Source organism: Phocoena sinus, chromosome 1 (genome assembly GCF_008692025.1).
Source record: "Phocoena sinus isolate mPhoSin1 chromosome 1, mPhoSin1.pri, whole genome shotgun sequence".
In the NCBI taxonomy this organism is placed as follows: domain Eukaryota; kingdom Metazoa; phylum Chordata; class Mammalia; order Artiodactyla; family Phocoenidae; genus Phocoena; species Phocoena sinus.
The window spans coordinates 22,733,473-22,753,704 of NC_045763.1; the positions used below are offsets into that span (position 1 = coordinate 22,733,473).

Here is a 20,232-nt window from a genome sequence, read left to right on the forward strand (position 1 = left end):
CAGGGCCCTTCATTGTTCTAGGCACTTTACATGGGGTAACATTTCATCTTCACAGCATGACTGTGAAGTAGGCATTATTACCCCTATTTTACAGATGAGGAAACTGAGGCTCAGAGAAGGGAATGACTTGCCCAAGGCTACACGGCTTGTCCACGGCTGGGCCAGCTAGGATGCTGTTTTGGGTCTGTCGAGTGCACTTCCTCGGCTTTCCTCCTCCTGGCTCCCAAGAGGACACTCTGTGATTACACTGGTGGTACTAGGGAGACCCTTGTGTCCGGCTGACAGGTGTGAACTGAGCATCCTCCTGCCAGGCTCTGTGCCTCATCACCTTGGCAGCAGGGGCACAGGCCAGCCATCCAAGAAACTGCTGTGACTTTGGCAGGTCGCTCTCCCTTCCAGTTTCTCCCTGCCATGGAAGACCTGCTTGTTCAGTGATTTTTTTTGACTGCCTGCCATGTCTTTGCTGTGTGACTTTGGGAAAGTCACTTCACTCTTTGAGCCCATTTCCTCCACCATGGATGACAACGCTTATCTGGTAAGAAGTTGTGAAGATTTACAAAGAGGCTATGAGTGAAGGACCTGTCTGTTGGGGTCACACAAGTGTTCTCGGCAGCTGACGCTGCAACCGGCACAGGGCAATTATTCTACGGAGTGGGTGAAGGAGTGTCAGGCAGAGGGACCTGGTTTGGTAACACTATACCTGGTGCATAGTAAGTGCTCAACAAACGGAGCTTTTTAATGTCATCTAACGTGACACCTTATACCTGCTCTGACCCCCGTCTCTTAAGTGCTGTAGGTGGGTCAGGAGCAAAGAACTTTACTTTTTAACCATCTCCTCGAGTTTCAGAAGCGGGGACAGCGTGCATCAGAGAAGCAAGTCTCAAGAGGATGTCTTCTCTCCAAGTACCTTCTACATAGCTGTCCCCTTTTGTCCTCACTGGGGCTGCCCGCCCAGGGACCCGAGATTGGGGCACAACCTGGGAGGGAAGAAAGATCCCCGGGTGGCACTGGCCTGGGCCTTTTGGCTTGCATGTTTGAGTCATGGGGTTGGTCCCTTGGCGGGTGTTGGTGCAGGTGACATCCATCTGATGGGGCTCATCTTCTAGAATCTCCTCTTGGAATGAGTCCCAAGCCAGGAGACAGGGCATGTGGGTTTGACTCTCCATCCTCCACTTGCTGACTGTGTGCCCCTGGGCAGGGCTCTGTCCCTCTCTGGGCCTCTGCACAATGGAGGGGCAGAGGCAGGAATTGATGGGTTCTGAGTGTGCTGCCATCCTGGGAGAGAAAGAGACATTTCCCTCATGTTCCTTGATCCCAGAAGCAGACATCTATTGGTAAAATCCCCTGGGCATTTGCCCAGAGACTGGGGAAAACCAGAGACCCCCTGGGGGTCTGGTGTTTGTAATTGGAGCTGCCCCCCTTTGGGGGTGATGGAGGCAGGCATGTCAAAATGAACTTGACTTAAACACCTGGCTTTTGCCTCTCCCAGGTCCCATTTTGGGACCAAGGACCCAACCTTCTGTTTTCCCAATAAAGTGAGCCCTATTCTCAGTGTCCACTTCTCTGGCTGTTTCTTTTTTTTTTTTTTTGCAGTACGCGGGCCTCTCACTGTTGTGGCCTCTCCCGTTGCGGAGCACAGGCTCCGGACTCGCAGGTTCAGCGGCCATGGCTCACGGGCCCAGCCGCTCTGCGGCATGCGGGATCCTCCCGGACCGGGGCACGAACCCGCGTCCCCTGCATCGGCAAGCGGACTCTCAACCACTGCGCCACCAGGGAAGCCCTCTGGCTGTCTCTTTTGCTCACCCTCTGTGGTCCGCTCATGAGGGGGCCCCAGTCTGGGGGGTGACATAGACCTGCCTGCTCACACTGAGTGGAGAGGGTAGCCCTACCCTCAGGACCTGTCTCAGAGGGAGATGCTACTCTGTCCTTAAGAACCCCACCTGACGGGAGAGATAGACACAGCAGGCAGCTGTAGCCACTTCCTAGAGGTCTCCCACCCCCACCCCTCCAGACTGGCTCCTCCTTCTTCGCTGTGGCCCACCCCCTAATCTAAGGCCCTTGTCCTCCAGGGCCCTGCCCACACGCCTCTTGGGGCTCCCACTAACCTTCCTCCCCGCTTCCACCCTCCTCCCACCTGCCCTACCGTGACCCTGCCTTTGGTCATAGAAGCCCCAAGTCTCCTCGCCCTGATGGTTTGTTACTCAATAACTCTGTAACGGGAACTTCCTGTCCAGGATGTGCCTCCCCACCATGTGTGACTGGGTCCTTAAGAGAGCACCAGGGCACAGAGCCCCTCTTCCCCTCTGGGGCAACCTCCCTTTCGAGCCCCAGCCCTGGGCTGCCCACCTGGGCCCTGCTGTGTCAAGGTGAAAAGCTCCAACTCAGGTGGGTGCCCTGACCCAGACTGGGATCTCACCCCACCCCCAGCTGCAGACTGTGTGGGCAGCGGTGGAGGCAGGGCTACCGGGCTGCGGGGGGGCAGGTAGGGAGGGCCTTGACTGCTTGGCCTCACTCTACTCAGGGAGCGGCTCAAGTCCAGACCTCCCAGAGGCTCCGCAGCTCTGCCCAGAGCCAACTCCCACTGAGACTGGGAAGAACAGCTCTGAAGGTGAGGCGGGGAGGGGAGGGAGAGGAGGGGAGTGGGGAGAGGGAGGCACGTGCCAGAGCCTTAGGCGTTTATGTGAGTATGTGCACCGTCGAGATTTTTTAATTCACCTCTGGAGTTGCCCTGAGGAAAAGCACATCTGCAGGACCACTCTGGGCATCACTTTCCTCTTTGGTAAAATAGGATAACAATTACTGTAACTAACTTGCCAGGATTCTCTTGAGGACCCGACAAGACAACAGCTGTGCATGTAACAAGGGCACCTTATTATTAATGGGGAAACACACTCTGCTTTTAACCTTCAGTAGCTTCCAGTTGCCTGAAAAATCCAGATGACCTCTCGTGCTTCTTCCCAATAGAGGATGCTAGGAGTCTAAGTTCAATCTTTCCTGCCTGCCACCTCAAAATCCCTTGGAGAGAGAGGGGGACCCTCTACCGGAAGGGGACTGCTGAGGCCCAGCCCAAGGGCAGGCGGTTCTCAGAGAAATGGGGTGGGATGGGCAGACTTCTGTCAGGTGCCAGCTTCTTCACACTTCCAAGTCAGTGCCGCTTCCACTGCCTCCAGGAAGCCTTCTCTGACCGCACTGTGCTGACCCTTGGCCCTGCCTGCGTATCCCGCAGCTGCTCTCAGAGCACCCCCATGCTGAGCAAGACCTGCCCTCTCTCAGCAAGCTGCTGAGCGCTACAGCTCGTCCAGACATAGGGGAACCCAGCTGCTTCCTAAGGGGTTGGGAGGAGAGGGAAGGAAAGGCTGGTGGAAGGGAACACGGGGGTTTTTTTCTTCAGTGATGTTTATGGTCACTATAAAATGCTCACTATAGAAACAGAATAAGCTTGAAAAGAAGGGGCAAAATGTCATCCGTAGTTCTCCATTCTATTAACATTTGGATGTACTTCCTTACCCAGGGGAACCCCCAGGGGTTTCACAGTGATTCCAGAACCTTCTGAAATGGGGTATGCACTCTGTGTCAAGTACGTACTTTGCCACGGGATTCATTGGGTGCCCAGGGCTCCAGGACCCAAAAGGTTAAGAGGCTGCTCTGGGGGTTCGGGGAGAGTCCATACACACCACACAGCCACATGCAAATAGACCTACACTGACCCGGAGGCAACACGTACACATACCTGACTGGGTGCACGAACCTCCTCCCACCACACACCTTCACACTGCTGGGGACGTTCTGTTCTCTCACCCAGACTCACTCCTGGCACCTGTACACGTATTGTTGACATACACATGCACACGCACTTCTTTGTACACACACCTCCCACCAGGACACACACTTGTTCACACTAAGGTGTTCACTGTATGAATGCAGCCTGGTCTGGGAGAAATTTAGGAGAGGCTGCAGGAGGACAAGCTCATTTTACGGACGCTGCTGCCATCTACTGGCCATGCCTGACATTAGCACCCTTATTTGGTTCCTATTCCTTTCTCCTGTTCTGCTGTCCACTGGCCCAGACTTCTCCTCATCCCTGGAAACTGTGGACTGGAACTGGTTTCTGAAAGAGGGTCCTAAATGAGGGAGGCATTCTGTTGGGAGATACTGGGTGAGCATGGAGAACTATAACTGACACCACTCTTTATGTGTCAGGCACTGCTGTCCTTTAAAGCTATTACCGCCTTTAGTCTTTAAATCTATGGGCCTTATTGCAGTGCCTGGCACATGAAAAGTCATAATAAATATTTCAATTGAATAATTTAAAACCTTGAAAGTGAGTTTCAAAAAATTTTTTTAATTAATTAATTTATTATTTTTGGCTGCATTGGGTCATCGTTGCTGCACGCAGGCTTTCTCTAGTTGTAGTGAGTGGGGGCTACTCTTCATTGCAGTATGTGGGCTTCTCATTGTGGTGGCTTCTCTTGTTACAGAGCACGGGCTCTAGACGCACGAGCTTCAGTAGTTGTGACACGTGGGCTCAGTAGTTGTGGCTCACGGGCTCTAGAGCACAGGCTCAGTAGTTGTGGCACATGGGCTTAGTTGCTCTGCGGCATGTGGGATCCTCCCGGACCAGGGCTCGAACCTGTGTCCCCTGCATTGGCAGGCGGATTCTTAACCACCACGCCACCAGGGAAGTCTGAAAGTGAGTATTTTTAACAAATGAGGAGCTGGAGGCTCAGAGAGGGGAAGTGACTTGCCAAGCTCACACAGCAGCTTCCTCTGATAGTCAGGATGTTGCTCCAGAGAGAAAGAGAAGGAAGACACAGCAAAGTTGAAAATATTTACTAAGAACTGTAGGGGGCTGCCCTGGTGGTGCAGTGGTTAAGAATCCACCTGCCAATGCAGCTGAGCAACGAAGCCTGTGCGCCACAACTACTGAGCCTGCACTCTAGTGCCCACGGGCCACAACTACTGAAGCCCGCGCGCCTAAAGCCTGTGCTCCACAACGAGAAGCCACCACAGTGAGAAGCTGCGCACCACAAGGAAGAGTAGCCCCCGCTCGCCGCAACTAGAGAAAGCCCGTGCGCAGCAACGAAGACCCAATGCAGCCAAAAATAAATATATAAATAAATTTATATGAAAAAAAAGAACTGTAGGAAACCCAGCCCAGATCCCCACCCCCAGAGGACCAGGAGAAGCACCCAGAGGTGGAGGAGGTCAACCTGGAGGGATGATTTCCCCACCCAAGAAGGTTCCCCTACCCTGAGCTGCTGCCTCAAATTCATTCATTCAACTAATATTTAATGTGAACAGTGTGGCAGGATCTGTGCTCAGACTGAGGATAAGCAGTGAATAAACAGGTGAAAGTCCAGTCTTTCCCCTTGTACAGTGTGGGGCTCCAAAAGGGCCCCTTCCTTGATATTCCACTCCCATGGGCCCCTGGGACCCCTTTGAGATTCTCTTCACCATCCTGGTTGTACTGAGTGGGTGGAGAATCCAGAATGAGACCAGAAGGAGATGTGGGTCAGGGGTGGGAAGGGGTGGTTCAGCCTGGACGGTCCAGTACTGAGGTTGAGCAAAGACAGCCTGACACCTTGAGTCAGGCAGACCTAGTGTTACCGATCCAGGTTCGTCTGCCTGACACATGGCAAGCCAGACACTGAGATGCCGAAATTTGCAGCAGAGAAAGGGTTTGTTCACGAGGCAGCCAAGTGAGGAGACAAGAGAACAAATCTCAGATCTGCCTCCCCAAAGGCAAGGGGTGGGGGATAAAGAAGCAGGGTCTTACGTGTGTGGAAAGGTGGTCGGCGGTAGGGAAAGGGTGAGGTAATCAGGGTTCTGCACAGGTGTATCTGAGTGACGTGGCTTCTTTATAGGATGCATGTTCAACAACGGAGGTGCTTAGCATGATCTGAGGTGGAGTTTTTGGCCTCTGATGTCAAAAGGTCATTCATCAGACACCTGGGCAGGCCCAGTTTTAGGGTCAGCGGCCCCAACCAGTCTTAGCCAGCTTGCACTGGACAGGAGCTGATTCCAAATTCCTGCAAAACAATGTAAGCCCCCTGTTACGGTAGTGACCCATATGTCAGAGGTGTTGTCTCTGGGTCTGAGTCCTCTCTCTCTCTGTCTCCCACCCTCCATGCCCCAGCCTGGCTGTAAGAGGAGGGGCTTAGGATGTGTCCATCTAGACTGACCGCACGTGGGTGATATCCGACTGACAGCACTGCAGGGACTCAGACAACAACTCTGTACTGACCAAAGGCCTTGGTGCCAAGCACAGTGCTGGCACTGTCTGGGGAGGCAAGGGCAGGCAGAGAAGGCTTCCTGGGGCTTATGGGCTTGGACCTCCAAGCCTGGAAAGCAAAGGAGGATTCAACTGATGGAACAGAGGATCCCTGAGTAGTCCTGGCTGGAGCAACCTAACTGTTAGTAGGTGGCCACACAGAAGGTACATTGAGTATGGGCTTAGTTACAGGTAGGAAGCTCTGGAAGATCTGGGTGAAAGCCTGCCTGTGAGGCACGGGAGTGGGGTTGGGAGTGGAGGGGATTGGCTGGGAGACATGAACCCAGATCCTGCTCTGGCTCCAGAATTCCCAAATCTCCCATGGACACTTCATACTTGACCTTACCAGGCCTAGGGGTGGACTCACCATGGGGTTTATTTGTCAGTCAAGGCCTCACACTTGCATAGGCCCTAGGAAGGACCATGGCCTTGTGTTCACAAGGCCATATGTGTCCGTAAAATTGGCAAAAGTAAAATCCATGAACTTCAGATAGCCTCATCCACAAGAGGGCAGACAGCAGAAGTAAGAACTACAGTCCTGCAGGCTGTGGAACAAAAACCACATTCACAGAAAGATAGACAAGATGAAAAGGCAGAGGGCTATGTACCAGACGAAGGAATAAGATAAAACCCCAGAAAAACAACTAAATGAAGTGGAGATAGTCGACCTTCCAGAAAAAGAATTCAGAAGAATGATAGTGAAGATGATCCAGGACCTCGGAAAAAGAACGGAGGCAAAGATCGAGAAGATGCAAGAAATGTTTAACAAAGACCTAGAAGAATTAAAGAACAAACAAACAGAGATGAACAATACAGTAATTGAAATGAAAACTACTCTAGAAGGAATCAATAGCAGAATAATGGAGGTAGAAGAACAGATAAGTGACCTGGAAGACAGAATGGTGGAATTCACTGCTGCGGAACAGAATAAAGAAAAAGGAATGAAAAGAAATGAAGACAGCCTAAGAGACCTCTGGGACAACATTAAACGCAACAACATTGGCATTATAGGGGTCCCAGAAGGAGAAGAGAGAGAGAAAGGACCCGAGAAAATATTTGAAGAGATTATAGACGAAAACTTCCCTAACATGGGACAGGAAATAGCCACCCAAGTCCAGGAAACGCAGAGTCCCATACAGGATAAACCCAAGGAGAAACACGCTGAGACACATAGTAATCAAATTGGAAAAAATTAAAGGCCAAGAAAAATTATTGAAAGCAGCAAGGGAAAAACGACAAATAACATACAAGGGAATTCCCATAAGGTTAACAGCTGATTTCTCAGCAGAAACTCTACAAGCCAGAAGGGAGTGGCATGATATACTTAAAGTGATGAAAGGGAAGAACCTACAACCAATATTACCCAGCAAGGATCTCATTAAGATTCTATCGAGAAATCAAAAGCTTTACATACAAGCAAAAGCTAAGATAATTCAGCACCACCAAACCAGCTCTACAACAAATGCTAAAGGAACTTCTCTAAGTGGGAAACACAAGAGAAGAAAAGGACCTACAAAAACAAACCCCAAACAATTAAGAAAATGGTAATAGGAACATACATATCAATGATTACCTTAAACGCGAATGGATTAAATGCTCCAACCAAAAGACACAGGCTTGCTGAATGGATAGAAAAGCAAGACCCATATATATGCTGACTACAAGAGACCCACTTCCAATCTAGGGACACATTCAGACTGAAAGTGAGGGGAGGGAAAAAGATATTCCATGCAAATGCAAATCAAAAGAAAGCTGGAGGGCTTCCCTGGTGGCGCAGTGGTTTAGAATCTGCCTGCCAATGCAGGGGACATGGGTTGGAGCCCTGGTCTGGGAAGATCCCACATGCCACGGAGCGACTGGGCCCGTGAGCCACAACTACTGAGCCTGTGTGTCTGGAGCCTGTGCTCTGCAACAAGAGAGGCCACGACAGTGAGAGGCCTGTGCACGGCGATGAAGAGTGGCGCCCGCTCGCCACAACTAGAGAAAGCCCTCGCACAGAAACGAAGACCCAACACAGCCAAAAATATAAATAAATGAATTAATTAAAAAAAAAAGAAAGCTGGAGTAGCAATACTCATATCACATAAAATAGACTTTAAAATAAAGAATGTTACAAGAGACAAGGAAGGACATGACATAATGATCAAGGGATCAATCCAAGAAGAAGATATAACAATTATAAATTTATATGCACCCAACATAGGAGCACATCAATATATAAGGCAACTGCTAACAGCTATAAAAGAGGGAATCGACAGTAACACAATAATAGTGGGGGACTTCAACACCTCACTTATACCAATGGACAGATCATCCAAACAGAAAATTAATAAGGAAACAGAAGCTTTAAATGACACAATAGACCAGATAGATTTAATTGGTATTTATAGGACATTCCATCCAAAAACAGCAGATTACACTTTCTTCTCAAGTGCACACAGAACATTCTCCAGGATAGATCACATCTTGGGTCACAAATCAAGCCTCAGTAAATTTAAGAAAATTGAAATCATGTCAAGCATCTTTTCTGACCACAAAAATTTCCCTGTAATTGATTTCTATGAGATTAGAAATCAATTACAGGGAAAAAAACATAAAAAACACAAGCACATGGAGGCTAAACAATACATTACTAAATAACCAAGAGATCAATGAAGAACTCAAAGAGGAAATAAGAAAATACCTAGAGACAAATGAAAATGAAAACACAACAATCCAAAACCTATGGGATGCAGCAAAAGCAGTTCTAAGAGGGAAGTTTATAGCAATACAAGCCTACCTCAAGAAATAAGAAAAATCTCAAATGAACAATGTAACCTTACACCTAAAGGAACTAGAGAAAGAAGAACAAACAAAACCCAAAGTTAGTAGAAGGAAAGAAATCATAAAGATCAGAGCAGAAAGAAATGAAATAGAAACAAAGAAAACAATAGCAAAGATCAACAAAACTAAAAGCTGCTTCTTTGAGAAGACAAACAAAATTGATAAGCCATTAGCCAGACTCATCAAGAAAAAGAGGGAGAGGACTCAAATCAATAAAATTAGAAATGAAAAAGGAGAAGTTACAACAAACACCGCAGAAATACAAAGCATCCTAAGAGACTACTACAAGTAACTCTATGCCAATAAAATGGACAACCTGGAAGAAATGGACAAATTCTTAGAAAGGCATAACCTTCCCAGACTGAACCAGGAAGAAATAGAAAATATGAACAGACCAATCACAAGTAATGAAATTGAAACTGTGACTAAAAATCTTCCAACAAACAAAAGTCCAGGACCAGATGGCTTCACAGGTGAATTCTATCAAACATTTAGAGAAGAGCTAACACCCATCCTTCTCAAACTCTTCCAAAAAATTGCAGAGGAAGGAACACTCCCAAACTTATTCTATGAGGCCACCATCACCCTGATACCAAAACCAGACAAAGATACTACAAAAAAAGAAAATTACAGACCAATATCACTGATGAGTATAGATGCAAAAGTCCTCAACCAAATACTAGCAAACAGAATCCAACAACACACTAAAAGGATGTTAAGTGATCAACACCCCCATGATCAAGTGGGATTTATCCCAGGGATGCAAGGATTCGTCAATATATGCAAATCAATCAATGTGATACACCATATTAACAAGTTGAAGAATAAAAACCATATGATCATCTCAATAGATGCAGAAAAAGCTTTTGACAAAATTCCACACCCATTTATGATAAAAACTCTCCAGAAAATGGGCATAGAGGGAACATACCTCAACATAATAAAGGCCATATACGACAAACCCACAGCAAACATCATTCCCAATGGTGAAAAACTGAAAGTATTTCCTCTAAGATCAGGAACAAGACAAGGATGTCCACTCTCACCACTATTATTCAACATAGTTTTGGAAGTCCTAGCCACGGCAATCAGAGAAGAAAAAGAAATAAAAGGAATACAAATTGGAAAAGAAGAAGTCAAACTGTCACTGCTTGCAGATGACATGATACTATACATAGAGAATCCTAAAGATGCCAGCAGAAAATTAGTAGAGCTAATCAATGAATTTGGTAAAGTTGCAGGATGCAAAATTAAAGGAAAGAAATCTCTTGCAATCCTATACACTAATGATGAAAAATCTGAAAGAGAAATTAAGGAAACACTCTCACTTACCATTGTAACAAAAGAATAAAATACCTAGGAATAAACCTACCTAAGGAGACAAAAGACCTGTATGCAGAAAACTATGAGACACTGATGAAAGTAATTAAAGATGATACAAAACAGATGGAGAGATATACCATGTTCTTGGATTGTAAGAATTAATATTGTGAAAATGACTATACTACCCAAAGCAATCTACAGATTCAATGCAATCCCTATCAAATTACCAGTGGCATTTTTTTTTTACAGAACTAGAACAAAAAATCGTAAAGTTTGTATGGAGACAAAAAAGACCCCGAAGAGCCAAAGCAATATTGAGGGAAGAAATTGGAGCTGGAGAAATCAGACTCCCTGACTTCAGACTATAGTACAAAGCTACAATAATCAAGACAATATGGTACTGGCACAAGAACAGAAATATAGATCAATGGAACAGGATAGAAAGCCCAGAGATAAACCCATGCACCTATGGTTAACTAATCTATGACAAAGGAGGCAAGGATATACAATGGAGAAAAGACAGTCTCTTCAATAAGTGGTGCTGGAAAAACTGGACAGCTACATGTAAAAGAATGAAATTAGAACACTCCCTAACACCATACACAAAAATAAACCCAAAATGGATTAGAGACCTAAATGTAAGACCGGACACTATAAAACTCTTAGAGGAAAACATAGGAAGAACACTCTATGACATAAATCACAGCAAGATCTTCTTTGATCCACTTCCTAGAGTAATGGAAATAAAAACAAAAATAAACAAATAGGACCTATTGAAACTTAAAATCTTTTGCACAGCAAAGGGAACTACAAACAAGATGAAAAGACAACCCTCAGAATGGGAGAGAATATTTGCAAGCGAATCAACGGACAAAGGATTAATTTCCAAAATATATAAACAGCTCATGCAGCTCAATACTAAAAAAACAAACAACCCAATCCAAAAATAGAAGAAGACCTAAAAAAACATTTCTCCAAAGACATACAGATGGCCAAGAAGCACATGAAAAGCTGCTCAACATCACTAATTATTAGAGAAATGCAAATCAAAACTACAATGAGGTATCACCTCACACCAGTTAGAACGGGCATCATCAGAAGATCTACAAATAATAAATGCTGGAGAGGGTGTGGAGAAAAGGGAACCCTCTTGCACTGTTGGTGGGAATGTAAATTGATACAGCCACTATGGAGAACAGTATGGAGGTTCCTTAAAGAACTAAAAATAGAATTACCATATGACCCAGCAATCCCACTACTGGGCATATACCCTGAGAAGACCATAATTCAAAAAGACACATGCACCCCACTGTTCATTGCAGCACTATTTACAATCGCCAGGTCATGGAAGCAACCTAAATGCCCACCGACAGACGAATGGGTAAAGAAGATGTGGTACATATATACAATGGAATATTACTCAGCCATCAAAAGGAACAAAATTGGGTTATTTGTAGAGACGTGGATTAGTCTAGAGACTGTCATACAGAGTGAAGTACGTCAGAAAGAGAAAAACAAATCTTGTATAGTAACGCATATATGTGGAACCTAGAAAAATGGTACAGATGAACCGGGTTGCAGGGCAGGAATTGAGACACAGATGTGGAGAGCAAACGTATAGACACCAAGCGGGGAAAGCCGTGGGGGGTGGTGGTGGTGGTGGTGTGATGAATTGGGAGATTGGGATTGACATGTATACACTAATATGTATAAAATGGATAACTAATAAGAACCTGCTTTATAAAAAAAATAAATAAAATAAAATTCAAAAAAAAGAATTACATGAACTTCAATTGGTTGAGACCACTGCATCTTTCCACTCTGACTTTCTCTCCTTCCCACTTGTGTCCTCTGACCTTGAGTGGCTACAGGTATTTTTTATTCTTTTTTGTTTTTTTGGTGTTGTTTTGCATGATATATATTTTTTGTAATCAATTTTTTAATTGAAGTATAGTTGATTTACAATGTGTTAATTTCTGCTATACAGCAAAGTGATTCAGTTATACATATCTTGATATATATTAATATATTCTTTTTTAAAATATTCTTTTCTATTTTGGTTTATCATAAGATATTGAATATAGTTCTCCATTTTTTATTCTTATCTTTACATTTGTTTTTAGACAGGCCTCCAAATAATCTTTAGGCTCCAGAATCCTAGACCTGCCCACTGAGTCCTGAGTTTACCCAACTGTAAAGATAGAGTAAAGGCTGTGAAGGGTCTTTACAGGAGTAAAGATGATCTCTTTTAATCCTCTCAAAGGCACTGAGAGGAACACCACAACCCCCTGCCTCAGAGCTGACCCCCATGCGCCCAAAGCAGCCGCCCTATGACAGGTTCAGCCCCTGGCGCTGGTCCCCTTCAGCGGCCTGGGCGGCTGAGCTCTACGCCACCCCCAGCGGCTCTATGACCGCAAGGTGGCGGCAGACACCACCTTTCCTTCTCCATGAAGCCTGCGCCTTCCAGATTCCTGGCCCCAAACAGCCAGAATCTCAGCCTTCCCACCAAACACCTCCATCAGCTCTTTCCTGCCCTCTCAGGAAACGGGGAGTGCTGCCTTCAAGTCCTGGCCTTGCCACTGGCTGTGTGATCGCAAGTAGTCACTTCACCTCACCCAGATAAAATAGGGGGATCTCATGGGGACAGGTTAGTGAAGTACCTGGCAGATATATAAAAAGCCAATCATTGGCAACCACTGCTGTTTGAATAGGGGCTTCTGGAGATGACACCTTCCCTGGCAAGGGGTTCTCCTGGCGGGATTGGCCCCCTCCCCACACTAGCAAACCTGGGCAGCAGGGCCTTCAGAGACCTTCGGTGTTTATTGGTGGGCACCCTCTGTGCCCACACATGCATCCCTCCCTGGACTGGGGCACCTGACTCGGCTTTTTCTCCATCCCTACCTATCCCCATCTCTCCCTTGGAGGGGGCTCTGCAGCGTCTTGCCCACCTTGATGTCATCCTGGGGCTCTTCCCCAGGCTTCAAATGGATCCTCCTGGAGAGGGTTCCTTGAACCACTTCTCACCAGTTCTCTCTCTCTCCACCTCAGATGTCCCCCAAGTGACTGCCACAACCCAGCCAGCACATGGCTGTCTTTACCTCAAAGCCTCCCTGGCTGATCCCCAAATGTCAGTATCTGCCCTCTCCCCCACCACCTGCCCTGCTCTTTTTTTAAAACAAATATTTATTTATTTATTTGGCTGCGCCGGGTCTTAGTTGTGGCATGCAGGATCTTAGTTCACCGACCAGGGATCGAACCCAGGCCCCCTGCATTGGGAGCGCAAAGTCTTAGCCACTGGACCACCAAGAAAGTCCCACCTGCCCTGGTCTTAACCTGGCATTCAAGGCCTTCCACTATGTGGTCGCACAATTCACTCTGTGCTCCAAATATACCAGACCATTTTCTGTTCCCAAAGTACACCTTCACTATTCGACTTCCAGGCCTTTGTGCAGGCTGTCCCTCCCCCTGGAATGCCCTCTTCCATTTCCATATAGAAAATTCATCCTTAAAAGTCTAGCTGGGGGCTTCCCTGGTGGCGCAGTGGTTGGGAGTCCGCCTGCCGATGCAGGGGACACGGGTTCGTGCCCCGGTCGGGGGAGATCCCGCGTGCCGCGGAGCGGCTGGGCCCGTGAGCCATGGCCGCTGGGCCTGCGCGTCCGGAGCCTGTGCTTCGCGACGGCAGAGGCCACGGCGGTGAGAGGCCCGCGTACCGCAAAAAAAAAAAAAAAAAAAAAAAAGTCTAGCTGGAAGGTCACCTTTCCCAGGCAATCTTCCCTAATCCCTCAGATGGGATCCTTTTTCTTTTCTGGGCTCTGGGTATACAGTTGCTTTAGGGCCTTCATCACAGGAGGCCGTGAATCACAACAGGAACATCCATTATGTATGGAGAGCAACTTTCAGTTTACAAATGGCAACCCCGTCTAATACCCTAGAGCCATGATGTCCTGGAGTCAGGAAAGTGAGGTAATGGCCGGATGAGCGCCATTACCTCATTTGACTGTTGAGGAGACAGGCTAGGAGAGAAATATGACTGGCCAGGTCATACACCCACCCTGTGAATGGTGGAGTCAGGATTCAAACCTGCAGCAGATTCCAGCCACATCCCCTGCCTCAGGCCTGAGCTTTCCACTCTGTCTCCATCATTCCTTGTGGCCTGGTCTTGTGACACCCTTCCCCAGTTAGACTGGGTACTGGTCAGTTCTGAATAATGTGTTCAATTAAGTTTTGTTGAAGGAACAGACGCTCCCATATTGGCCCTGCCCCATACTCTGGCCTCATTATCACCCAACCCAAAACCCAATCAGGGCTGATGGCAGAGCCCAGGCTCTGGCAGGATAGGGAGTTGGCTGGAGGCCCAGGCAATGCAGGAGGAGGGGGAGACACAAACAGTTTCTTTCCCCCAAGCTTATCAGTCCCCCACAGGCCCCAGGCAAACTCAGTGCTCAGCCTGGGGAAGAGATCTGCCCCCCACCTGTAACCTTCATGCCTTCTATTACGAGCTGTGTGACCTTGGCTGTCGCTTCTGCTCTCAGACCCTCTTTAGAACACTTTTGGCTGTAAGGATTCAATGGGATCAAATGAGAGAATGCACATAAAATAATAGTGATCGCCTCCTCTGGAGGCCTCCCCCACAGGGATCATCTCAGGGAACAAATTAACTCCCTGAGTCAGGGGAGGGAGGTGGAGACTTCACAGGCAGGGGCAGTGGGGCAGGGGGCCAGGAGTCCAGGCAGTGACAGCACCCAGCCAGCCATCCCACCCCCCACACAAGTGCACAAGTCACCTCAGCAAGAAACCCAGGCTGTCTAGGCAGAGAGGGCCCTGGGCAGGGCAGACTTCTCTAGGGCCCCAGGGCCTGGTGGGAGGCGGGGCCGGGGTAGGGGTGGGGGCCCAGTTTATATGACACAGAGAGAGGCAAACACAGAGTCACACCCTCTGTGCAAACTCACCAACAAGGGCACACTGTCACACCCATAAATGCACCCCGCCCCCAACACACAGAGATGAGAGACACACACAAGGTCAAGATCACAAGCACACTCCCACGTAGACGTCCCACGCACGAACTCGGAAACACAGAGGCCTCCCCCACCACACACGCATTCCCAGGCCCACACAGTTATCAGGCCAGGGCAGGCGCTGGCGTTGCTGAGTCACCCCCAAGCAGCTCCTGCCTAGCAGAGGAGGAGCCAAGTGCCAGCCCCAATCCGGGAGGGGGCGGGGCCTGCAGCAGCTACTTAGAATAGCCTAGTCTGGGCCGCTGCGGGATTCTCCTCGCCCGGCTCCTTCGATTGAGGAGCAGAGAAGAGGGGGGTGTAGGGGGAGGAAACCCCTTTTGCCGAGGCTAGATCAAGGCATTCACAGCCTGCTTTCTCCCAGGTGAATGAACACATGTGGGAGCAATTAAAAACTAACATTGGATCCATCCGGGTATTTGCTTATGTATTTTCACATACTCTCATTTAATTTTCGAAACAGTTCTATATGAAGTTGGGGCTATTATTAATCCAGAGGGAAAGTGATTTGCCCAGAGGTACGAAGCTGGTAAGATGAAGAGCCTAGACTCGATTGCCTCCAAATCCCAAACTCGTAACACTGGGCAATATCACCTGGTGGGCAGGTGAGAATGTGGACAAGTGAAAGGTGCCTCAGTAGGCTTGGGAACCTGGGTGTGTGTGTCAGCTTTCCCTGTGGGGTCCACTGGGCGAAGGACTGAAAGGGTCTCAAGTGTCCAGATTTCTGGTTAAAGGAACTAGAGATTCTGTGGTGCATTGGAGCCTGTGCACCTTTATCAGAAAGCATCCCCTAGATCTAGGGGCTCAGACCCTTCTCTGCTAGACTGTGAGCCTCTTGAAGGCAGGGACCAGGGCCCTGAAAACTAAAACAAGACTTGGCTCAGAGGAGGCTTCAGTGAATTTGGGGGAGCAAACCATGAATTTATAACTTTGATATAACGTTAACATCAATAATCATAATAAAGGCTAACACTTTTTGGATGCTTACCCTGAGACTGGCACTGTTCTTAGTACTTTACATGGATTATTTCATTTAACAACACAGCTTGTAAGTAGCAGTGTTGGGTTCTGAGACTAAGGCAGTCTGATTCCAGAGTCCATCTAATAGGAAGACCACTGAAGTCATAGGAAGTCACTAGTCCTCAGTGAGCTTCAGTATGCTCCATTTGCCCCCAGAAGTGATTAGCTCTCCATGGCTCTCCAACCTGAAATATCCTATGATTTTATGATTCTTTGATTCCTCAACATGGAAGAGGGATTAGGTTTGTTCTCTGTGGGCAGGACTCCTAAAGGGCAGAGCTGGCCTTAATTTTAGGCAGAGCTTTTGAAGTCTCAGGACGTTTTTAAAATGAAGGCGGCCTGACTGGTAGGTGGTGAGCTTCCTGTCATTGGAAGTATGTGAGAACAGGTCCGAAATGAGGTAAAGAGGGGAGGGGACTTGGACCAGTGACTATGTAAGCCCCTTCCAGCGCTGATGGGATGGACAATCAGGAGGGGGAAAGTCTCTGAGAAGAGTGGCAAGATGGGGATGAAGGGAGAACCCACATTTACTGAACGCCACCAACTGTGTGACAGACCTGCCCTTGACACTTAACATATATCGCTAATTCTTAGGAAAACATTGTAAGATTTATAGTTGAGGAAATTCAGATTCAGAGAAGTGACTCGCTCGAGGTCACACAGGTGGGACAGGCCACCAAGGGGTCCTCGCCAGGGTCACTTTCCTAGGTCCCTTATGACCAACTCCCTATCTCCCTTCCAGCCTTAAGGGTAGCACCACGTGGCAAATTGCACCATACTTTCGCCATATGACGTCAGACACCACACCAGCCAATCCAGCAGCTCTCTGCCCGACCCTCCCCAGACCCAAAGGGTCAGCACCCTGCCGCCCAGAGCTAGGCGTCCGGTCTGGCCGCACCTGCAGCCCCCGCCCCTTCCCGGTTGCGACGCTCATAGTGCCTGGCTCTTTCCCCCACGCCGCCCCGCTGACTGGCAGTTGCCTGCGCCAATCAGAAGGCGCCCCGGGTCGGGGGCGGGGCCTCAAGCCGGAGTTGCCCTGTCAGTGCAGGTGGAGGCCCCCGGCGGGGCAAAGTGGCAGGAACCTCTTAAAGGGCGAGAGTGGCGGAGGGCGAGAACGCGGCCCGGCCCGGCCCAGCCAGGTCTCCGCCCCATCCGGCCCAGGTGAGCCCGGACCGCCCGGGGCCGACCCCGGGAGGGACGGGGTGAGAGACGGATGGACCCACTCCCTAGGGCCCGGGCCGTCCCGCGGGTGGGGAGAGATCTGGTGCTAGGGGTCGGGATCGGGGGCTCTAGGAGTCCCGGGTTCCAAGTTCCGAACTGGGGGTCCAGAGGGGCCTGGGCGTCTCGAAGTTCGGAGTGCGGGGAGGGGCAGGGGCGACGGGAAGCGGGTCCGAGAGCTCGCGTCCGGAGATGGACTCGGCGCTGGCGGTCCCAACCGGTCCCGGGCTTGTCTGGGTCGGGGGTCCCGGGTTAGGTGCCGGCGGGCGTGTCTCTAAGTAGTGCTGCAGCCCAGCCCTCCCCCCCAACCCCGCCCTGTCGGGCCCCGAGTGCTCCTGCCGGGCCAGCTGCAGCGCCGGCGGAGCGGGCGGGCGGGCGGCGTGCAGCGGGAGGGGGCACCCGGGCCCAGGGCCCCTCCGGCCCTTACGTAACTGACTTTGAGTTTCCGGACTGAGGAACCCGTGAGCTGGGGCGCAGGCTCTGCCCTCCAGGGTGGCTCTCCGGTCGCCGCCCTGGACGCACACGCTCCCTTCCAGGCTTGGTCTAGGAGACTTCTCTCTGTCTCCAGTCGGCCGGGTCTCTCTGTCGTCCTCTGGTTCCTGCTTGCCCGCGGTTCCCTGTGTCTCTTATCTCCTCTGTGTGGCCCAGTCTCTCCCTGTCCCTGTCCTCTGTCTTTCTCCGAGAGTTTTCTGCCCTCGCCTACACTTTCCTATCTTACCCCCAAAGAGAGACCCCGCCTCTTTGGGGGTAGGATAGGACTTCTCCCCTCCAGCAAATTGAGGGCCGGGACTTGTCCAGATCGACCTCAGCCCTAGCTTGCCCCAGAAGGCGGGAGGGGAGGACTACCCCGTGGGACTGGGGGAGGTTACTCCGAGGCCCACAGCTTCTTCTGGGAGGGAGTGGCTGAATGTGACACCCTTAAGTTCCCGGATTAGGGCTGAAGGCAGACCCCTCTCTGCTTCTGGAGTCATTTTCTCCAGGAGGAGGCTTGGGGAGAGCCTGACCTGGGCTTGGGCTTAGGGAAGCTGGGAGTCCCTGTGAGAACTGCCTGGTGTCAGGTCAGGCTAGATGCTCAGCTACTGAAGGGAAGAGGGTGGGGCCGGGGAGGGGCCAGAGCACTGGCACAGTGCCCCTGATGTTACTGCATGCTCCCAACTTCACCCCAGTTACAGGCCTGGGGACTGGCGTGGGCAGGCGATCAACAGGAGGAGGCCAGAGGACTTTTGCATGGGGGGCGGGGGAGGGTGGAGATAGAAGTGACAGATTCTCAGGTCTAAGGAGCACTTACTGGGATCACTCCCTGCTTTCAGGTCCCTCCTGAGTGTCAGAGAGACAGACACCTCAGAAATAACTCCCATACTGGCTGCTGTCCGGTGCATGTAAACAAGGTGTACCTGCTGCTGTCAGGTGCATGTAAACAAGGTGTTAATAGCAGCTATGAGGTGGTAATTGTTAATTCTGCCTAGGATGGGGGAGGAGAGACTTTGCAGAGGGGGTGGAAGTTTTGGGAAGAAGGGCATCCAGAAGCTGTAGGGAGCAGAGAGGAGGGACAGAAGGGGACTTCTGGCACCCTGTAGGCTTTACATGCAGCAGAACTGGGTTTGAATCCTGGTCCTGTCACTTCCTTGCTATGTGACCTTGCATGAATCACTTCACCTCTCTGAGCCCCAGGTTCCTCCTAATGCCTCCAGATCTTACAGGCATTAGCAGAATCAAATGAGGCAAAGCATGTGCAGTGACCAGAATGGTAACTGTTCTGGGAACAGGCCAACAGGGGTGTTTTAAGAAAGGAATAGAGTGAGGAAGCCCTGAGGTTTCCTCTGGGTATATAGGAGAGACAGGCAGAGCCTGCCAGTTCCTAGCAATGTGGGATGCAGGAGGAGTGCCTGGGTGTGTGGGTGACACGCATGTGTTTCCTGCTCAGCCCATCCCTGAACTGCCTAGACCAGGCTGGCCTCCCTCCTGAAGGCCCCAGGTGCCAATCGAAGCTCCCAGGCTGCCCCACTCCCTAGGCCAGTGGGGGTGGGGCCCCTAGCAGGGCAAGGCCAGCACCCCCTTTGCAGAGTGGACCCTGGCAGGGAGCCTGGCTGACTCTGCTGGGCAGGAACCTCCCAGCCTGGCTGGGAAGATGCTGATACAGTACAGGCCTCTGGAGGCGCAGAGCTCTGCTGGCTGGAGTTGGGTACAGCTGATAGGACCTGAGACAGAAGCGGGCTGTGGTGGAAGTGAGGAAGGGAGATGCAAGAAGAGACCTCTGGAGGGGGAGCCTGAGCAGAGCTGTGGAACCAAAGAGTAATTTCATGTGGTTATTCCCTAAGCCTTTCCTGAGCACCTACTGTATGACATATATGGGTCAGCTGGTCAAAGAGCTGAAAGGATACCCATGAAAGACTCACCATAGAGGTCATGGTGGCCTGAGATTTGTTGGGGATTTGCAGAGTGGACCTTTATTATAGTCCCCGGGGGATGGGGCATTCAGAATTTCCCCGGGGCCTAAGATTTATATTAATGGGGCAGGATTCCACTCCCTGATAGTCTGTGGGCAGTCACTTTTCTCCCTGG

The 20,232-nt window shown here is 49.7% G+C and overlaps 1 protein-coding gene across 3 annotated transcripts in view; it reads left to right on the top strand.

Moving 5' to 3' along the window:
• Nucleotides 1-17,466: 17,466 nt before the first annotated feature.
• EPB41 (erythrocyte membrane protein band 4.1) overlaps nucleotides 17,467-20,232 on the top strand; it is a 203,729-nt gene continuing 200,963 nt past the window's right edge. For 2 of the 3 annotated variants that reach the window (XM_032647532.1, XM_032647585.1), the window contains exon 1: nucleotides 17,467-17,613. The gene's annotated coding sequence lies outside the window, so the exon portion shown is untranslated. The remainder of the gene's footprint in view (nucleotides 17,614-20,232) is intronic. The other variant, XM_032647503.1, reaches the window with a different exon arrangement.